The sequence below is a fragment of the Schistocerca serialis genome, chromosome 4 (genome assembly GCF_023864345.2).
Source record: "Schistocerca serialis cubense isolate TAMUIC-IGC-003099 chromosome 4, iqSchSeri2.2, whole genome shotgun sequence".
In the NCBI taxonomy this organism is placed as follows: Eukaryota; Metazoa; Arthropoda; class Insecta; order Orthoptera; family Acrididae; genus Schistocerca; species Schistocerca serialis.
The window spans coordinates 322,563,520-322,581,209 of NC_064641.1; the positions used below are offsets into that span (position 1 = coordinate 322,563,520).

At 41.2% G+C, this 17,690-nt stretch overlaps 1 protein-coding gene across 1 annotated transcript in view; it reads right to left on the reverse strand.

The window, feature by feature from the left end:
* LOC126474434 (beta-alanine transporter-like) overlaps positions 1–17,690 on the reverse strand; it is a gene marked incomplete at its 5' end in the record, with an annotated part of 833,602 nt that overhangs the window by 206,974 nt on the left and 608,938 nt on the right. The gene's annotated exons all lie outside the window — the stretch shown is intronic.

Here is a 17,690-nt window from a genome sequence, read left to right on the forward strand (position 1 = left end):
AAATACGTCGAACATGAAAGTACTAAGGAATGACGAGATACGCTTGAAGTTGTCTAAGACTGTAGATACAGCTATAAGTAATCAATCAGGAGCAGTACAGTTGAAGACGAATGGACATGTCTAAAAAGGGCCATCACAGAAGTCTGAAAGATAAACATACGTACAAAGAAGGTAGCTGTGAAGAAACCATGGGTAACACAAGAAATACTTCAGTTGATCGATGACAGAAGGAAGTACAAAACTGTTCTCGGAAATTTTGGAATACTGAAATAAAAGTCGCAGAGGAATGAAACAAATAGGGAGTGGAGGGAAGCTAAGACGAAATGGCTGCATTAGAAATGTGAAGCATATAGGAAATTCAAAACAATTTTCGGTGAAATTAAGAGCAAGGCTGGTAGCATTAACCTCTTCCATTGTTAATTGCAGAGGAGAGAGCGGTTAGATAGAAAGAGTACATTGAAGGCGTCTGTAAGGGGCAACATTTTTCTGATGTGATAGAAGAAGAAACAGAAGTCGATGTAGAGAAGGTAGAGGATCCTGTATTAGAATCAGAACTTACGACAGGTTTGGAGGACTTAAGATCAAATAACGCAGAAAGGATACATAACATACCATCAGAATTTCTAAAATCGTTGGAGGAAATGGCAATAAAACGACTGTTCACGTTGGTTTGTAAAACGTATGAGTCTGGCGACATACCACCTGACTTTTGGAAAAATATCATCCACACAGTTCCGAAGACTGCTAGACCCGACAAGTGCGAGAATTATCGCACAATCAGCTTAATGGCTCATGCATCCAAGTTGTTGACACGAATAATACACAGAAAAATGTAAAAGAAATGAAGATTATGTTAGATGATGGTCAGTTTGGCTTTAGGAAAGGTAAAGGCAGCAGAGAGGCCAATCTGACTTTGCGGTTGATGATGGAAGCAACATTACAGAAAAATCAAAACACGTTCATACAATTTGTATGCCAATGTTAAGCTAAGTAACTGTATATGGCTACTTGGCTGCAATTTTATTAAATAAAACAATTTGTATGCCTGGAAAAAGCGTTCGACAATGTAAAGTGGTGCAAAATGTATGAAATTCTGAGAAAAATAGGGGTAAGCTAAAGGAAGAGACGGGTAATATGCAATATGTGCAAGAGCCAAGAGGGAATAATAAAAGTGGAAGACCAGGAACGAAGTGTTCAGATTAAAAAGGGTGTAAGACAGTGATGTAGTCTTTCGCCCCTATTGTTCAACCTCTACGGCAAAGAACCAATGATGGAAATGAAAGAAAGGTTCAGGAGTGGAATTAAAATTCAAGATTAAGGGATATCAGTGATACCAACTGCTCATGACATTGCTATTGAGTGACAGAGGAGAAGAATAACGTGGTCTGCTGAATGGAATGAACAGTCTAACGAGTGGAAAACAAACGTCGGATTGACGGTCACGAAGTGAATAAAGTTAAGTAATTCTGCTACCGAGGCAGCAAAGTAAGCAATGACGGACGGAGCAAGGAGGAAAGCAATACCTGTCTAGCATTGGCAAAAAGGCCATTCCTGGCGAAGAGAAGGCTGCTAGTATCAAACATAGGCCTTAATTTGAGGAATAAATTTCCTGAGAATGTACGTTTGGAGCACTTTATGGATGGTAGTGAAGCATGGACTGTGGGAAAACCAGTACCAAAGAGAATCGAAGCATTTGAGATGTGGTGCTACAGAAGAATGTAGAAATCTGGTGGGCTGATAAGGTAAGGAAGGAAGAGGTTTCGTGCAGAATCGGGGAGGGAAGGAACGTATGGAAAACACTGACAAGGGGAAGTGGCAGGTTGATTACACATCTGTTAACACATCATGAAACGACTTCTATGGTACTAGAAGGAGCTGTGGAGGGTAAAAACTTAGAGAAAGACAGATTAGAACACTTTCAGCAAATAATTGCGGAAGTAATGTGCGAGTGTTAGTCTGAGTTGAAGAATTTGGCACATGAGAGGAATTCATGGCGGGCAGCAGCAAACCTGTTAGAATACTGAGGAAAAAAAGAGAAATATGTTTGAGTGATGGATACTTCCAGGGCACTAAATCGCGCAGTGGACAATCTTTAGTATAAGCGTACGTATTTTTCGTTGTCACTATTTTTCTTACAAGTAAAACATAATGAAGTAAACGTATTTCTATACATATAGCGACTACTATGTGTGTATGCATTGTGTGTGTGTGTGTGTGTGTGTGTGTGTGTGTGTGTATGTGTTGGTTTCAAAGCATTTCTTATGTATCGCGTGGTGAGAAAGAACATTACCATATAAAACTCATGCATGCCACAAAATTTCTTGTGTATATCCTTAGTCTGGACAGTTTAGAGTCATAGTCATATCTGATGATGTGTGACGGAATAAAACTGAATTGTACAGCGATTTAATGTTCAAAATTGTGCCAGGTCTCGGTAGACATTCTACAAGCACCTGTGAATGTCTGCAGTGGTCTGGTCTTCCGCCAAAAGAAACTCAGTTACAGCTCTCTAATTGTAACAGAGACGCCATTTCGAAGGTTACCTAAGGTGCTTCCACATATCAGAACTCATGAAGCAATGGGGGCTGAAGCGGAAATATTTTACGGTATCCCATAACAATTTCCGCATGTTTAATGGACTTATATTAGAAGAAAGATTAAGGAAAGGCAAACCTACATTTCTAGCATTTGTAGACTTAGAGAAAGCTTTTGACAATGTTGACTGGAATACTCTCTTTCAAATTCTAAAGGTGGCAGGGGTAAAATACAGGGAGCGAAAGGCTATTTACAATTTGTACAGAAACCAGATGGCAGTTATAAGAGTCGAGGGACATGAAAGGGAAGCAGTGGTTGGGAAGGGAGTAAGACAGGGTTGTAGCCTATCCCCGATGTTGTTCAATCTGTATATTGAGCAAGCAGTAAAGAAAACAAAAGAAAAATTCGGAGTAGGTATTAAAATTCACGGAGAAGAAATAAAAACTTTGAGGTTCGCCGATGACATTGTAATTCTGTCACAGACAGCAAAGAACTTGGAAGAGCAGTTCAATGGAATGGACAGTGTCTTGAAAGGAGGATATAAGATGAACATCAACAAAAGCAAAACAAGGATAATGGAATGTAGTCTAATTAAGTCGGATGATGCTGAGGGAATTAGATTAGGAAATGAGGCACTTAAAGTAGTACAGGAATTTTGCTATTTGGGGAGCAAAATATCTGATGATGGTCGAAGTAGAGATGATATAAAATGTATGCTGACAATGGCAAGGAAAGCGTTTGTAAAGAAGAGAAATTTGTTAACATCCAGTATTGATTTAAGTGTCAGGAAGTTATTTGTGAAAGTATTCGTATGGAGTGTAGCCATGTATGGAAGTGAAACATGGGCGATAAATAGTTTGGGCAAGAAGAGAATAGAAGCTTTCGAAATGTGGTGCTACAGAAGAATGCTGAAGATTAGATGGGTAGATCACATAACTAATGAGGAAGTATTGAATAGGATTGGGGAGAAGAGAAGTTTGTGGCACAACTTGACCAGAAGAAGGGATCGGTTGGTAGGACATGTTCTGAGGCATCAAGGGATCACCAATTTAGTATTGGAGGGCAGCGTGGAGGGTAAAAGTCGTAGAGGGAGACCAAGAGAGGAATACACTAAGCAGATTCAGAAGGATGTAGGTTGCAGTAGGTACTGGGAGATGAAAAAGCTTGCACAGGATAGAGTAGCATGGAGAGCTGCATCAAACCAGTCTCAGGACTGAAGACCACAACAACAACACAATGGAAACTGGGAGAGAAAAAATTTGTTTACTTATCGAATATTCCTCGTACTAACAATACATTTAGAATTATCGCAGCTGCCGGTGTTACCACCAGTAAGGTACCGCCTCAAGAAAAGCCATTCAAATATTCAGTCATATCTTAATAGAATGCCCTAGTACCATTAAGACTGACAACTTTCATTAACTGTTTGGGGATTGGGAAGAATTAGGAAGACTAGTTCAAGAAAATGTATGCTGTCTCAAAGAGGGGCTATATTATACGAGAAACAACAGAAGTAAAACAAAGGTAATGGAATGTCATCGAATTGAAGTATGGGATGAAGACAAACTTAAATGAAGTTAGGCAATGAGATGCCAAAAGTAGCAGAAGACATGTACTACTTGGACAACAAAGTAACTGATGTTGATAGCAGCAAACTACTATGTTTGTATGCATGTGTGTGTGTGTGTGTGTGTGTGTGTATGTGTGTGAGTGTGTGTGTGTGTGTGTGGGTGTGTGTGTGTATTGGTTTCAAAGCATTTCTTATGTATCGCGTGTTGAGAAAGAACATTACCATATAAAACTCGTGCATGCCACAAAATTTCTTGTGTATATCCTTAGCCTGGACAGTTTAGAGTCATATCTGATGAAGTGTGATGGAATAAAACTGAATTGTACAGCCATTTAATGTTCAAAATTTGTGGAATTAAAAACAGTAGTTGATCTCGAATTTTTCAGTGACAGTATCACCATTTTCGATCTGTGAGCTTATTATGAGCTGCGTCTGTCTTCATACTAATAATCAAAACTCATAGCCAAGATAGGGACTGCCAAAAGAAGTAAAACACGACAACTGTCTAATAATCGTAAATGACAGTATAGGCTCACCGTCAACATACCGTAACGCTGGTTGCGTTTACACTGTAATGTTGACGGTGACACCACGCTATAAGATATATGTGTTTTATTTATTAGTTTCGGAAGAGAGATAGGATGATCATCTCATACTTCGATTTTGGTCATAAAATAAAACAAAATTTTAACTATATTTAAAGATTGTTTTCAGTTCAACAAAATATAACCATATTTATCGTTGATTAACTCTGGTTACTTAGTATCGTGGGTCTCTCACATCGTCACCAATACTAAATCTGCGGTCGCGTATTATAGTCACAAAAACTATGAAACGTGTCTATACAGTTCAAGCTTTGTAAAATTTTTGAAATAATTTACATTCGTCATTCATACGACGTATTGTAATTTAGAAACCAAAGAGGGCCAGTCTGTGGCATAAGCGAGTGTAAATTTTCTATATACAGTTTACATTAAAATTAAAAATGTATTTTGCAGTCAAATATCCGAAAATTTTAATTTTTTATGTCCCCTTTTAGTTAGAGACAATACCGAACATGACCATGGATTATCGAAATTTTACGCTATGAGAAGTGAGTCACATTTACAAGGTACTGTATTAACAGACATTGTGTTACTTAACGCAGCAACTTCATCTTATAAAATTCTTTATCTATTTACGTACACGAATCTTTACGGCAACTGTGAATGACAGTGGAGAGGGCTAAACACGATTCTCGATGTTGTTAATGTCCAACCATAAACCTACCACAACAACTGTTGCATGTCCATCGTATAGTATCTACACCAGCCTCGAAATTTGGTCCATGATTTCATTCAGCGTGTAGATTTTCAGTAGTGTTCATGCAGGGGTACTTGATACAGCAATCAACATGTGTTTTTGCTCGTGTACGATTTTACTTTCTATATCAAGCACTTTCGTCCGATGCATGCGAATCTTCAACTCTTCTGAGACAGGTCAGGTATTGTTGTGATAACTGTTGACATAGTGGCATTACTGGTTTTTCAATATCTAGACATAGCTGATTTAGGGTACATGACACGCTCTGATGCAAGAGACATGTTTCGTTCTGATGCAAGGCACATCGCCCCCCAATGATAGGAGTCACATATCAGAATAATCAGATTTTCCAACAACCACTCCTGCTTCGATGATAATCATCTTGACAGACATCGTCGATTTCGAAGGATTACGATGGGTAAATAATGACTGTCGTTACACCATTGGTATGACGTGATGATGTTTGGGATTCTTGTCACGGCTAGTAAATCGGAACAGCAGGATGCGAGATTACAACTGTGAAATACGTTACCGCAGCGAATGATCTATGATATCGAAAAACCAACATTCCTTGCTTGCTGCAGGTGTTAGGCAGTGCGAGTTAGACCCTTACTAAATATGCAAGGTAGATGTTCCACGCTAGTTGCCAACGGGCCCTCCTCGCCTTGAGCCACATAGACGTGTAGTGTTCCAGCCTGACAAGTTACGGGAGATGGAAGTACCACAGCAGATGAATACCTCAGCCACTAAGCGCCGCAGTCGTCTACAATGTTTCGACGCAAATCAGCAAGTAAGGCAACAGAGGGTTAGCGACCCACTAAACTGGTCGCTGGTCATTCATGCCAGTCAGAAACAAGTCGTCTCTTTATTGCTGAACTGGAGTTCGGTCTCCTGCTTATTGGACTCGTAAACATATTGCCTGTGTAGAACTTTACGCTCGTTCAAAGAAGTGATTTTGACATTCTTTAACACTGTTGTTCTGATCATATTGTATCTGTCTGTGTAAATAGTGGAGCGTTAATATGAAAGGCGAAACAGAACTACACTGACGAACTTTAAGTTGTGATAGTATTGACCGAAACAATGTCCAGTAAACGTGAGCAGTAAGACTTATACCGTAAGATATAGAAACACTTGTTCGATTAAAGAGACATATTTCACAATAGCGAAGATGAACAAGTACTCATAGCTATTTCGGTATGGCTTTTAGATCCCATTCTGACTCGACTTTCTTCTTGTCAGGATCCGCACTACCAACTCAGAAAATTTGTCCGAGGAGTTCACGTTCACCGTGTAGTTCTGGCGAGAAAGCTAGAGAAATTTGTACCAGAGTGTGCTATTATATTAAAAAAGAAATTACATTTTAAATTAAATGTCTCACAATCCCTTGTACGGTTTCCATAAGGGCTGTCAGATGCCCCTCGCAAAAGGCATGCTGACGTGGCTGTTGATTCTTGGGCCTATAGGACATCGTAATGGATTACTCGACTGGTACAAGTGAACATATACTTTTTTGTGATACATTGGCAATAGCCAATAGTTGGCCCAAATTGTTTAGCACTCTGGCTGGAAAACACAAACGGTAGCACAGTTTTTCAAGTTTTCAGCATCACTATTTCCTTGCCCAAAGTAGCAAAGAACGATCCGCTGCCCGAGCTGAAAATGAACCGTTATTCATTAGTAAAATTGTATCTATATGGGATCCCATCATACTTTAAATATTACTTAAAATTCATTTATAACAACTGCTGTATTTGTCTTTTGGACACAGTTGCATTAAATTCGTATTCGATTTGTGGAGCTGAAATCATCTATTTTCATTGCCTACACTTGAATGTTTATCTATCATCTTGCAACCTCCTTGCTTCTCGGAAACGTGTGGGGACATTAGTTAAAAACTGCTCGATCAAGACAGTCAGCCATGAACAAATATCTTAGTTTCCACAGAGCCAATACACTCCAATAAAAGTGAACAAATGAACTATCTGAATATAGTTCAGTTTGCTGTTTACATTTGTATCCAGCAGAAAAAAAAACGCTTACTAGAGCTGAATTACTATTCTCGCCTACGAGAATATGAGTTTTAATACACTCCATACGGGATACTACACCTGATCTTTATACTCTATGATGGTCGGTGCATATCTTTTCGACTTCATGAGTATACTGCAGTTATTGAAAATTCTATACTAGGCCTTCTGTGTTATCAGCACGACAATTACAGACTGACTGGCTTTCTCATCATCATCAAAGAGCATGCATATTGGTTGTGACCTTCTTTCACTTAATTAGGCTTCACTACCCGATATTGCTTTCTTCCAGGACTCCTTGCCTCTAATGTTTACTCTTGAATGAGAAGAAAACATGATATTGCCAAGGTGAAAGCCTTGGGAACCATCCCAAAGACATTTGTTACCTAAGGATGACCATTAATGTCCTAATGTCACGACAATAAACTACAAATCGTTACTTAACTATATTCCAGGTGGAAGTGTAAAAATGGCAAAGGTTTCCGCGGTTGGCGCCAGAGCCAGAGGTGATGTTAAACTAAAGCCAAGGAAGGCTACTTCGCAATATGTAGACTGTAATGCTAACAAGGAGTAAAATCTGATATTGCTTGTACCATGACCCAAGAGCCGATCCAGCAGACTGACCTCTAGGAGAAGGAAGCAAAACGTCATTCTGTTGACCAAGTACAGTGAAGTAACAACACGTGAGTCGTATCAGTGTAGCTCACACACGCTACAGAAATAACCAGGCTGAAAACCTGATGATAGGAGTAGTGACATAGTGGTGCAGAACGCTGACGGGCTCAGAAAATTGGGACCACATTCGGTCATTTTGACACATGAAAAGGTCATCAGCATAGACCAGCTGGTACAAACATCGTGATTTCCAAAGCCCACGTCTCAGTGTGCAAACTAACTAAAGCCGATGTGGCACCTGCAGTGCTCCATCTTCAGACTACCTAGATGATTAGATCTACGATGCTACAGCTGCCTCAGCCTGAAGTACTTGGGGGCTGCTGATGACTCCTCTTCTCCTTCACTGACGAGAAGACTTGGGCACCTCGAATCACCTGGCCCCCTGGAACCTGGACGAGGTGCCAAACTATCATCATCCCGGAACAGCGCAGTAGCGGCCACCACACTCCACTTCGGCCCCTCCCCCCGTCCCACCCCACACCGACCCAACCAGCCGTCTCCGATGTCTGTGACAGAACCCTGGTAACCTGCTAGCGATGCTGCTGAATGCTGAACAGCAGCGCTCGTGGGTAAGCCACGCCATGCCAGAGGCTACTGCTCTGGCTATCTGTATTTCTGAGTGAATGTTTATAGTATGTTGAACACCTATCATTGTTGCGATCGTAAAAAGATATGCCCATGCAGCGGAATAGAAACCGAGCATATCTAGAATTAAAATGTATATCGTAACTGATTTTACAAGGACCCATTACCTAGAGCCTATAAACAATGTAACAAACTGATGGCTCTGAGCACTATGGGACTTACCATGTTAGATCATCAGTCCCCTAGAACTTAGAACTACTTAAACCTAACTAACCTAAGGACATCACACACATCCATGCCCGAGGCAGGATTCGAACCTGCGACCGTAGCAGTCCCGCGGTTCCGGACTGCAACGCCTAGAACCGCACGACCACCGCGGTCGGCAATGTAACACACTGAAGAAGTCCCTAAATCTAAGAGAGGAAATTTCAAAATACGTGTTCCTTCTTTGATTCCAAGTTCATATTCGAGCGCTGACTCAGTTATTTGATAGTCACTACCATAAAATTAGGCATCAAAAATACAGTGTACCGTATTTCCTTACGTAACTATCGTCCTTAGTTTTCACTATATTTGCAAATACACTAATAAATGAATACAAAAGTACTGTAGGTAGTGGTAGATTATTGTGTGTTGTACTGAAGTCACTGAAGTGAACACTGCTGATAGATTTGAGATACGGTTATTACTTTTAGGTTTCCGTTCCTCAGTGTCTGAAAACCGAGCTCTTGCCGGATCGCTTTATTGTCTGACTGTCTGTCTATCTTGTATGGATTCTCAGACTTTTAAAAACCCTTTTTCTCAATGAAAGGTTAGACGTTCCAAGTTTCAATTTATGTCACTCAGCAAAGTCTGTGGTTCCTCAGAAAAGTGAAAATTTTATTCTTCTAGGTAATTTCAGTCCAAAGATAGACGATTTACGTCACATATTTTCGTAGTCGAGAACTCACTCATCAAAACCCGTATGGTGCACACCCATGACCTAGAAACACGAAATTTCATAAGAAGTAAGGTTTTTCATATTAAAAGTAAAGGAAAAAATCCGGAAATTGTTAATTTGTTATTACATAAGACGTATAAATATTTATTTGTTACTTTCTTACGACTGTCTTTCTGTCCGTCTGACAATATCCTTTGTCTTTGGACCAATTCAGCGCTCAAATTCAGATTAGTGTCACTAAAATCAATGGTCTCGTGGAGGTGTAGAAATTGTACGTTTCCCCGTCAATACAATCATGAGATACCGACAATTGTGTCTCATACAGTGAGGTAACACAAGACATGGGACAGCGGTATGTACATATACAGATGGCGGTAGTATCACGTGCACATGGTATGAAAGGGCCACTGTCATTTGTACACAGCTGATTCATAGGAAAAGGTTTCTGATGTGATTATGGCCGCACGACGGGAAGTAACATACTTTGAATGCTAAACGCACGGGACATTCTGTTTCAGAAATCGTTAAGGAATTCAGTACTCCAAGATTCACAGTGGCGGAGCGTGCCGAGAATACCAAATCTCAGGAATTAGCTGTCACCACAGACAACGCAGTGGTCGACGGCTTTTACGGAAGTTGTCAGTGCTAGCAGACAAGCAATAGTGCTTGAAATAATCGCAGAAAGCAACGTAGGAGGTACAAAAACTTTCTCTCCTCCCGAATAGGCCATGAATGCCCAACAGTAACGACCGGCCGCCGAGTCATCCTCAGCCCACGGGCGTCACTGGATGCGATATGGAGGGGCATGTGGTCAGCACACCGCTCTCCCGGGTGTATGTCATTTGCCGAGAGCGGGGCCGCTACTTATCAACCAAATGGCTCCTCAGTTTGCCTCACAAGGGCTGAGTGCACCCCGCTTGCCAAAAGCGCTCGGCAGTCCGGATGGTCACCCATCCAAGTGCTAGCCCAGCCCGACAGCGCTTAACTTTAGTGATATGACGGGAACCGGTGTTATAAGAGGTACGAGGCTATCCCTTAAAACAGTGGGGCGAAATGTGGCATTGACGGCCTATGGCAGCAGACGACCGACACGAGTGCCTTTGCCAACTGGACGACATCGCCTGTAGCGCCTCTCCTGTGTTCGTGACCATATCGGTAGGACACTAGACGACTGGAAAACCAAGGCTTCGTCAGATGATCCCGATTTTAGTTGGCACGAGCTGATGGCAAGGTTCGAATTTGGTGATGATGCCATGAATCTATGGGTCCAAGTCGTCTAGAGCCCTGCCACATCGAGTAGTTGCAATACCGCGGGCAAAAGGAGGTCAGACACAATATTCGGAGGTATTCCGTAACTTTTGTCACCTGAGTGTATTTTGAAAATTTTAAAAACACTCATAAAAACTTATAGGGTGCTTCCTGCACTCCTTTAAACAGGGAAACTGGTACTTGTTAAATTGTAACTATACCTCATAAAACATCCTTTGCCATTTGAACATATATTGCACTCATTATCCAGCAAAGCATAATGGGCGCATATTAATGCAAGCAAATATAAAATGTAAGTAGTAGTCATGTTCTTGTAGGTTAATTTAAACGTCTTTTTTTTTTAAGTTTTCTCTCTCTGCATAAGTAAAGTGAAGTTCTCTTCTCGCTTTTTGCACTCGTATGTCCGGGCTAATCGGAGCAGCTAGTGCAGAGATTTTGATTTGTTCTTGGAATTTCGGGGACCACTATCTTGTCGGTGTCGATATCGATAACAGGAAAAAATCACTGGGGTTCTCGATACGCGCGATGAATGAAATATTACATCAAGCTATCACGGAATCTTTAGTACATTAGTTTTACTCACACTTGGGAAGATTTTTACTTGTGACATGTCATCATTTCTGCACGGTAAGCCAAAGGTCTTCCTAAGAGAGTGAATGGTGTCACTGAGCTTCCCTGCGCGCGAGATGTAGACGAACAGAATGAATCATTCCTTTTTCGTTTTCACGCGGTATAAACATGAGAAAGCTGATTGATTACTTTCCTGAACTGCTTCAGATCCATTTGAGGAAGCGCTAGGCGTCAGGTCTGACAACTGTTTTTACTGAGGGCCGGAGATTAGTCCCAGAGACGTCATTTTTCACAACGCAAAGCTCTGCACAGGAGCAGCGTGCGGTACATCTCGCAGAGAGGGCGAGACAGCGCGTTGCGTGGAGTCGGAAGTCGTTTGTCAGCCGGCAAGGTGTCAGGATGCGAGGCGAGACGGCAGCGGCTGAGCGGCGGAAAGCCTTCTTCACGCTGCGGGGCGCCTCCCCCTCCCCCCCTTCCTCCCTACACTCTCCCTTTGAGATTTAGACGTTCGCTCACGACGCGGCAGGCAAAGCGCGGAAGAGGCACCAGCAAACGCAGCAGCGCTCTAGAGGGGCGTGCCACGTAGCCACCTGCGGCTGAGCTGTGCCAGGCTGACGTTTCCGGCTACATCGCTTCATTAGTCTATACACCAATGGCTGCACTTTAAAGGACATTTACGTATCACCAAAGTAATAATCAGGAAAATCAGGAAAAAAAGAATTACTTGGGTTGGATACCATAAAACACACGTTACATTCGTTTCCATAAAAATACACAGATTTTACTTAAATTCATCCATCCTCTATATAATTTCTTGACGTCAGTTTACAAAATTTATAAAATAACATTTTTGTTTCATTTCTTGTTAGTATTTATTAACACACTCGATTTCGGCAGCACGCTCCCACTATCAGGTGCTTTGCAAGAGGATGTGCCAGTGAACCTATGTACTTTGATTGCATCCTGCAGACAAAGACTGATTTATTTCAGAGCTTACCTCAAGTCACTTGAATCTTTACTTAATCTTACTGATGTCTTTATATATACATTTACTAAATATTCATTTGCCTAGCACACAGTGCACAAGAGTAGACAGAACACCATCACTTTAAACTTTCCAATTTAGTTGTTTACATTCCAGAGATTCTAAACAGCTAAAATAAAATTGATTCCATTCCCTAATTTAGTACAAACAATAGTGATACAACATTTTTGTATATATTTATAAAATAGCATATATTATTATTATTATTATGATTAAGATCTATACATTATTCAGTATTGTCAGTACACGTGTTTCCCAGTTAATTAAACTTTTTACATTAATAATTAATGTAATAATTCGTTCATAACACAGTGCGTGATAACAAGTATCTAAATGACTAGATACAAAGGAATAATGTTGATTTACTAAAATATTTCTCGAATGTGGTTTGCGTTTTCTGTTATTTGATATCGTTATTGTGTACAGTTCTTCACTCATTTTTGAAAACCTGTTATTCACCTATATCTGTAATTTGAAAGTCCGCATGCAGCCCGTGGCATAGGGTACTTATGGTTCCATTTCCAAATTAATGTATCTAGCAACCACCAGTAGGCATCAGATATGCCACTAAAGGTCGCGGCGTACATGAACCAATTTATTGCGCATAGGTGTGTGATCGAAAATAGTGCGCACAGTGTTCTGCCGCAGGCAGCCGATTTAAGCCAGAGCAGAGATCACAGAAGGCAGCCTTCGCCGAGTTAGCCGCTGGGGTAAGTGCCGAGGGCAACCGCTCTTCCACAATCAGGGTTTACTTCGGTGCATGCACAAAGACGCGCCGCTGTTCACCTCTCTAGAACGCGGAGTCGACCTCTTGGTGATCCCAGAAGTCTCCAGAAAAGTACGTCAACATGTGGCCTATGACGTATCAACTCTCAGGATCTGTAAATTATACTGGTTGTTGACTTTCATTACACCGAAGTTTAAACCTCTCAGCTTTTGTGGACATTGACTATCAGTGATCGATGTTCAACTCCAGAAAGCATAGTTGAATTGATTGTTCCTTTTTTTAATTACGTTGACGGTTTAATTTAAGCGCGCTTAAGTACGTTGCAATAGCAGCCTACCGGCAGAACTAGTTAGTGAATGTACATATTAACTGTTGTTCTATTAGAAATGTCCTTCTGCCAAGAGCTAGTTTTTCTTTCTGGGTATTTAGCCAGGAATTACTATTCCTTGTTACAATTCGGCCAACAGCCAATTTTTGTTTCTTATTTCGGCCTTCATCCGCTGGATTTGTTTACTGTCAGAAATAGAGTTTGATTGTTTACTTCCTGAGAGTCGCTCTCGTCCACTGACCACGGATACAGTACTTATGTTGCCTGTCGTGTCCAATTCGTGAAACGTACATTGGAGGACATAAATGTCGATAAGCCTCCTAACGATAAGTGATAAGAAATTTAAGTGTCAGGAAGTTACAAGTTTTCTGACTATTCTCGGAATACTCACTACCCCAGATTTAGCAGTAAACCTACCCATAATGCCAATTTGGGTTCCAAAGTGACATTTATTACATTGGAATTAGTTGAATGAGCGGTTCCTTCTGTGAATGAAGTGCATTTGCTTACGATTCTTCCAAGGAATTTAAGCCTTTCACCTGGGTGAATTACAACTAGCTTTTGGTGGTCGTTCTCCGAATACCCCTAGATATTTTACAGTTGCCTGTTTTTCCTGTGATTTATCGCCATCCGTGCAACCGAAGTCCGCCTCCGAACCTGAGCCGTCAGGGTGTGATGGAAGTGAAATGTGCGTGTGAGATTTTATGCCGGAACTCCCCTTCTTCACAGTTAGGTGGCCTATTGCTTATTTTCATTGGCTCCATTTGGGCGACTTGCACATCAGTGATGTTGAAATTACGATGAGTGGGCGGGACGGGGGAGGGGGGTGGGGTGAATAAATTTTCGCAACTTGGCGGAAGTTGCCCAACAGTACCATCTCGAAGTCGCCTAATGACACTGCCACCTCCACAGGTTGCATAACAATGCTGAAAGCATGCAGATTACAGGAGTAGAAGATGCAGTGTATCTCTATGTCCTGCATCTAATCCGAGATGACCAAGCCAACTACTGTCTTTCCTTATTCACCTAGAAGAGACCACGCGCCTGCTGATTCGCAGTCGGTCAATCAAAGCTCGCATGCGTGAAAGCGGGTGAGAGTTAACCGTGTAGGTAGCGAGTGATGGGGAACAAGTGGCACTCATTCAGTTTCGCCTCGCGGATGCAGTGCTCGAGTGCTCTTAGCACCATCAAGCCAAATAAGCTACTGCTTGAGAGAGAGAAGTACGGGTTCCAAGCTCTGTGATGCACACAACGACCGACAGAGCTGTGTGCCAACACTTTGTCCCTCCACGCCGCTTCTGTCATTCTGCACTGGATGATCTGTGAGCGTCACAACAAAAGGCTGGTATTGAAATCTAACACCAGCTGCTGTACATTACATTTGCATATTTTACTGTACATCTTTATATTCGGAAAGATGTACGAAGGAAACGCATGATGTGAGAAAACTAATTGCAGGGTGCTGTTTCTGTATCTTACTGTCTCCCTGTTGATAGCGTTCTTAATGGTCTCCATAATTGCTTTCATTATTTCTCTAGACGGTCATTGGTTGCAATGCCTTCTTGATAGTTTTATGCACAGCCATCTCAACATCTAGAATATGATTATGGTCTGCTTCGAAGAGAATGGACCACATTGTAGCTATGACTTAAGAGGCAATAGTTCAACAGCTCCCCCGGCAGTACCCTCCGCCTCGCAGAGCACAAACGTGGGCGTTATTCAGAGACTTTCACCTTAAAATATGGGACGACACTTCCTAAAAACGCCGAGTAAACTTCCATTCATACACTGACTTCTACCACTTGTAAACTGCTTAATAGCACAGTACGTTACACTGATGAGACAAAATCTTGGAATACCTCATAATCTCGTGTCGGATCTCCATTTGCCCGATGTAAAGCAGCAACTCGACATGCCATGGGCGCAATAAATCGTCGGAAATCACCCGCAGAAAAAAAAAAGAGTAAAGGTGCCTCTATAGCTGTCCATTATTGCAAAACTGTAGCCGGTGCAGGGCTTTGTGCATGAAATGACCACTCTATTATGGCCATAAATGATCGGTGCTGTTCATGTCGGGCGATCTGGGTGACGAAATCATTTGAACTGTCCAGAGTATTCGGCAAAAAAATCGCAAAAATGATGATGTGGTGACACGTTGCATTCTCACTTTTTTTTTTGAGTCGTCTGTCCTCTGGTTTAATGTGGACCGCCACGAATTTTTCAGCTGTGCTAACCTCTTTGTCTTAAAGTAGCTACTACTTGTTGTGTGTATTCCCATCTCTGTTTTCCTCTACAATTCTTACCTTCTACAGCTCCCTCCAGAACCATGGAAGTTATTCCCGGTATCTTATTAGACGTCCTGCTATCGTGTCCCTTCTTGTTCGTGTTTCCCTATATTCCTTTCGTTGCCGATTCTTCAGAGAACCTCCTCATCCGTTGCCTTACCAGTTCACATAAATTTCAACATTCGTCTGAAACATCACATCTCAAATGCTTCGATTCTTTTCCGTTCAGGTTGTCCCACAATGATGTTTCATAACGTACAACGCTGTGCTCCAAATGTACATTGTCAGAAATTTCTTCTTCACGTTAAGGCCTATGTTTCATATTAAGAGACTTCGCTTGTCCAGGAATGCCCTTTTGCCAGTGTTAGTCTTATTTTGATGTCTTCCTTGCTTCGACAGTGCTGGATTATTTTTCTGCCTAGATAGCAGTATTCCTTAACTTCATCTACTCCGTTATCACCAATCCTGATGTTCAGTTTGGCACCTTTTTCGTTTCTGCTACTTCTCATTACTTTGGTCTAGCTGTGATTTACTCTCAATCCGTATACTGTACTCATTATACAGTCTATTCAGCCGATCCTGTAATTCATCTTCACTTCCACTGAGGATAGCAGTGACATCAGCGAATCCTATCATTGATATACTTTCACATTGAATTTTAATTCCACTCTTGAACCCATCTTTTATTTTCGTAATTGATTCTTCAATTTATAGACTGAACAAAAAGAGTGGCAGACTACAACCATTGCAATTTTATCCAAGCACTTCCCTCATGGTTCCTTCATGTATTGCATGTTACCCGCATTTTCCTACAGCTTAGCCCTACTTTTTGAGAATTTCGGACATCTTATACATTTTAAATTGACGAGCTTTTCTTCTAGGTCGTCAAATCCTATGAACGTGGTTTGATTTTTCTTCAGTCTTGCTTATACTATCTACCGCATCTTCAGAATTCCCTCTCTGGAGCCTTTACCTTTCCTAAAGCCGAACTGATCATTGTCCAACACATCCTCGATTTTCGTTCTGTTCTTCTGTATATTATTCTTGTCAGCAACTTGGATGCATGAGCTGTTACGCTGAATGTGTAATAATACTCACAGTTGGCTCTTGCAATCTTCCGAATTATGTGGATGACACTTCTCCGAAAATCAGAGAGCATATCACCAGACTCATACATTCTAGACACCAACGAGAACAATTGTTTTGTTGCCACAAACGCAAATGATTTTAAAAATCCTACATAATGCTAAACTTATTCTATCTTAAGTCTTCCACAGCTCTTTTAAAATCTAATTCCATCTTAAGCCTTCCACAGTTCTTTTAAATACTGATTTTAATATCTGATTCTAATACTGGAGTCCCTATTTATGCTATATTTACTCTTGTTTCTTCTCCTATCGCATTGTTGTAGAAGTCTTTCCCCTCATAGAGACCTTGAATTTACTAGTCCCACTTATCTGCTCTCTCCTCTGGATTTAACAAAGGGATTCCCGCTCTGTTGTTAATGATATCACTCTTGCTTTTAATTTCAATATACACTGTCTTGACTTTTGTATATACTGAGTCAGTTCTTCCAACAATCATTTCATTTTCAATTTCTTCACATTTTCTTCAGTAGCCTTTACTCTTTACCCATGTTTTTCTCTCCAACGTCGGTGATTGGCATTTTTAGAGATGTCTATACTTCAACTGAACTGCCTACTGAGCTATTCCTGAAGGTAGTTCCTACTGCTCATCCTTTAAACTTCCGTATCGCACTTCTCTGCGCATTGATTCTTCCTGTCTAGTCTCTTAAACTTCCCCCCTATTCTTCATCACTACTGGATAGT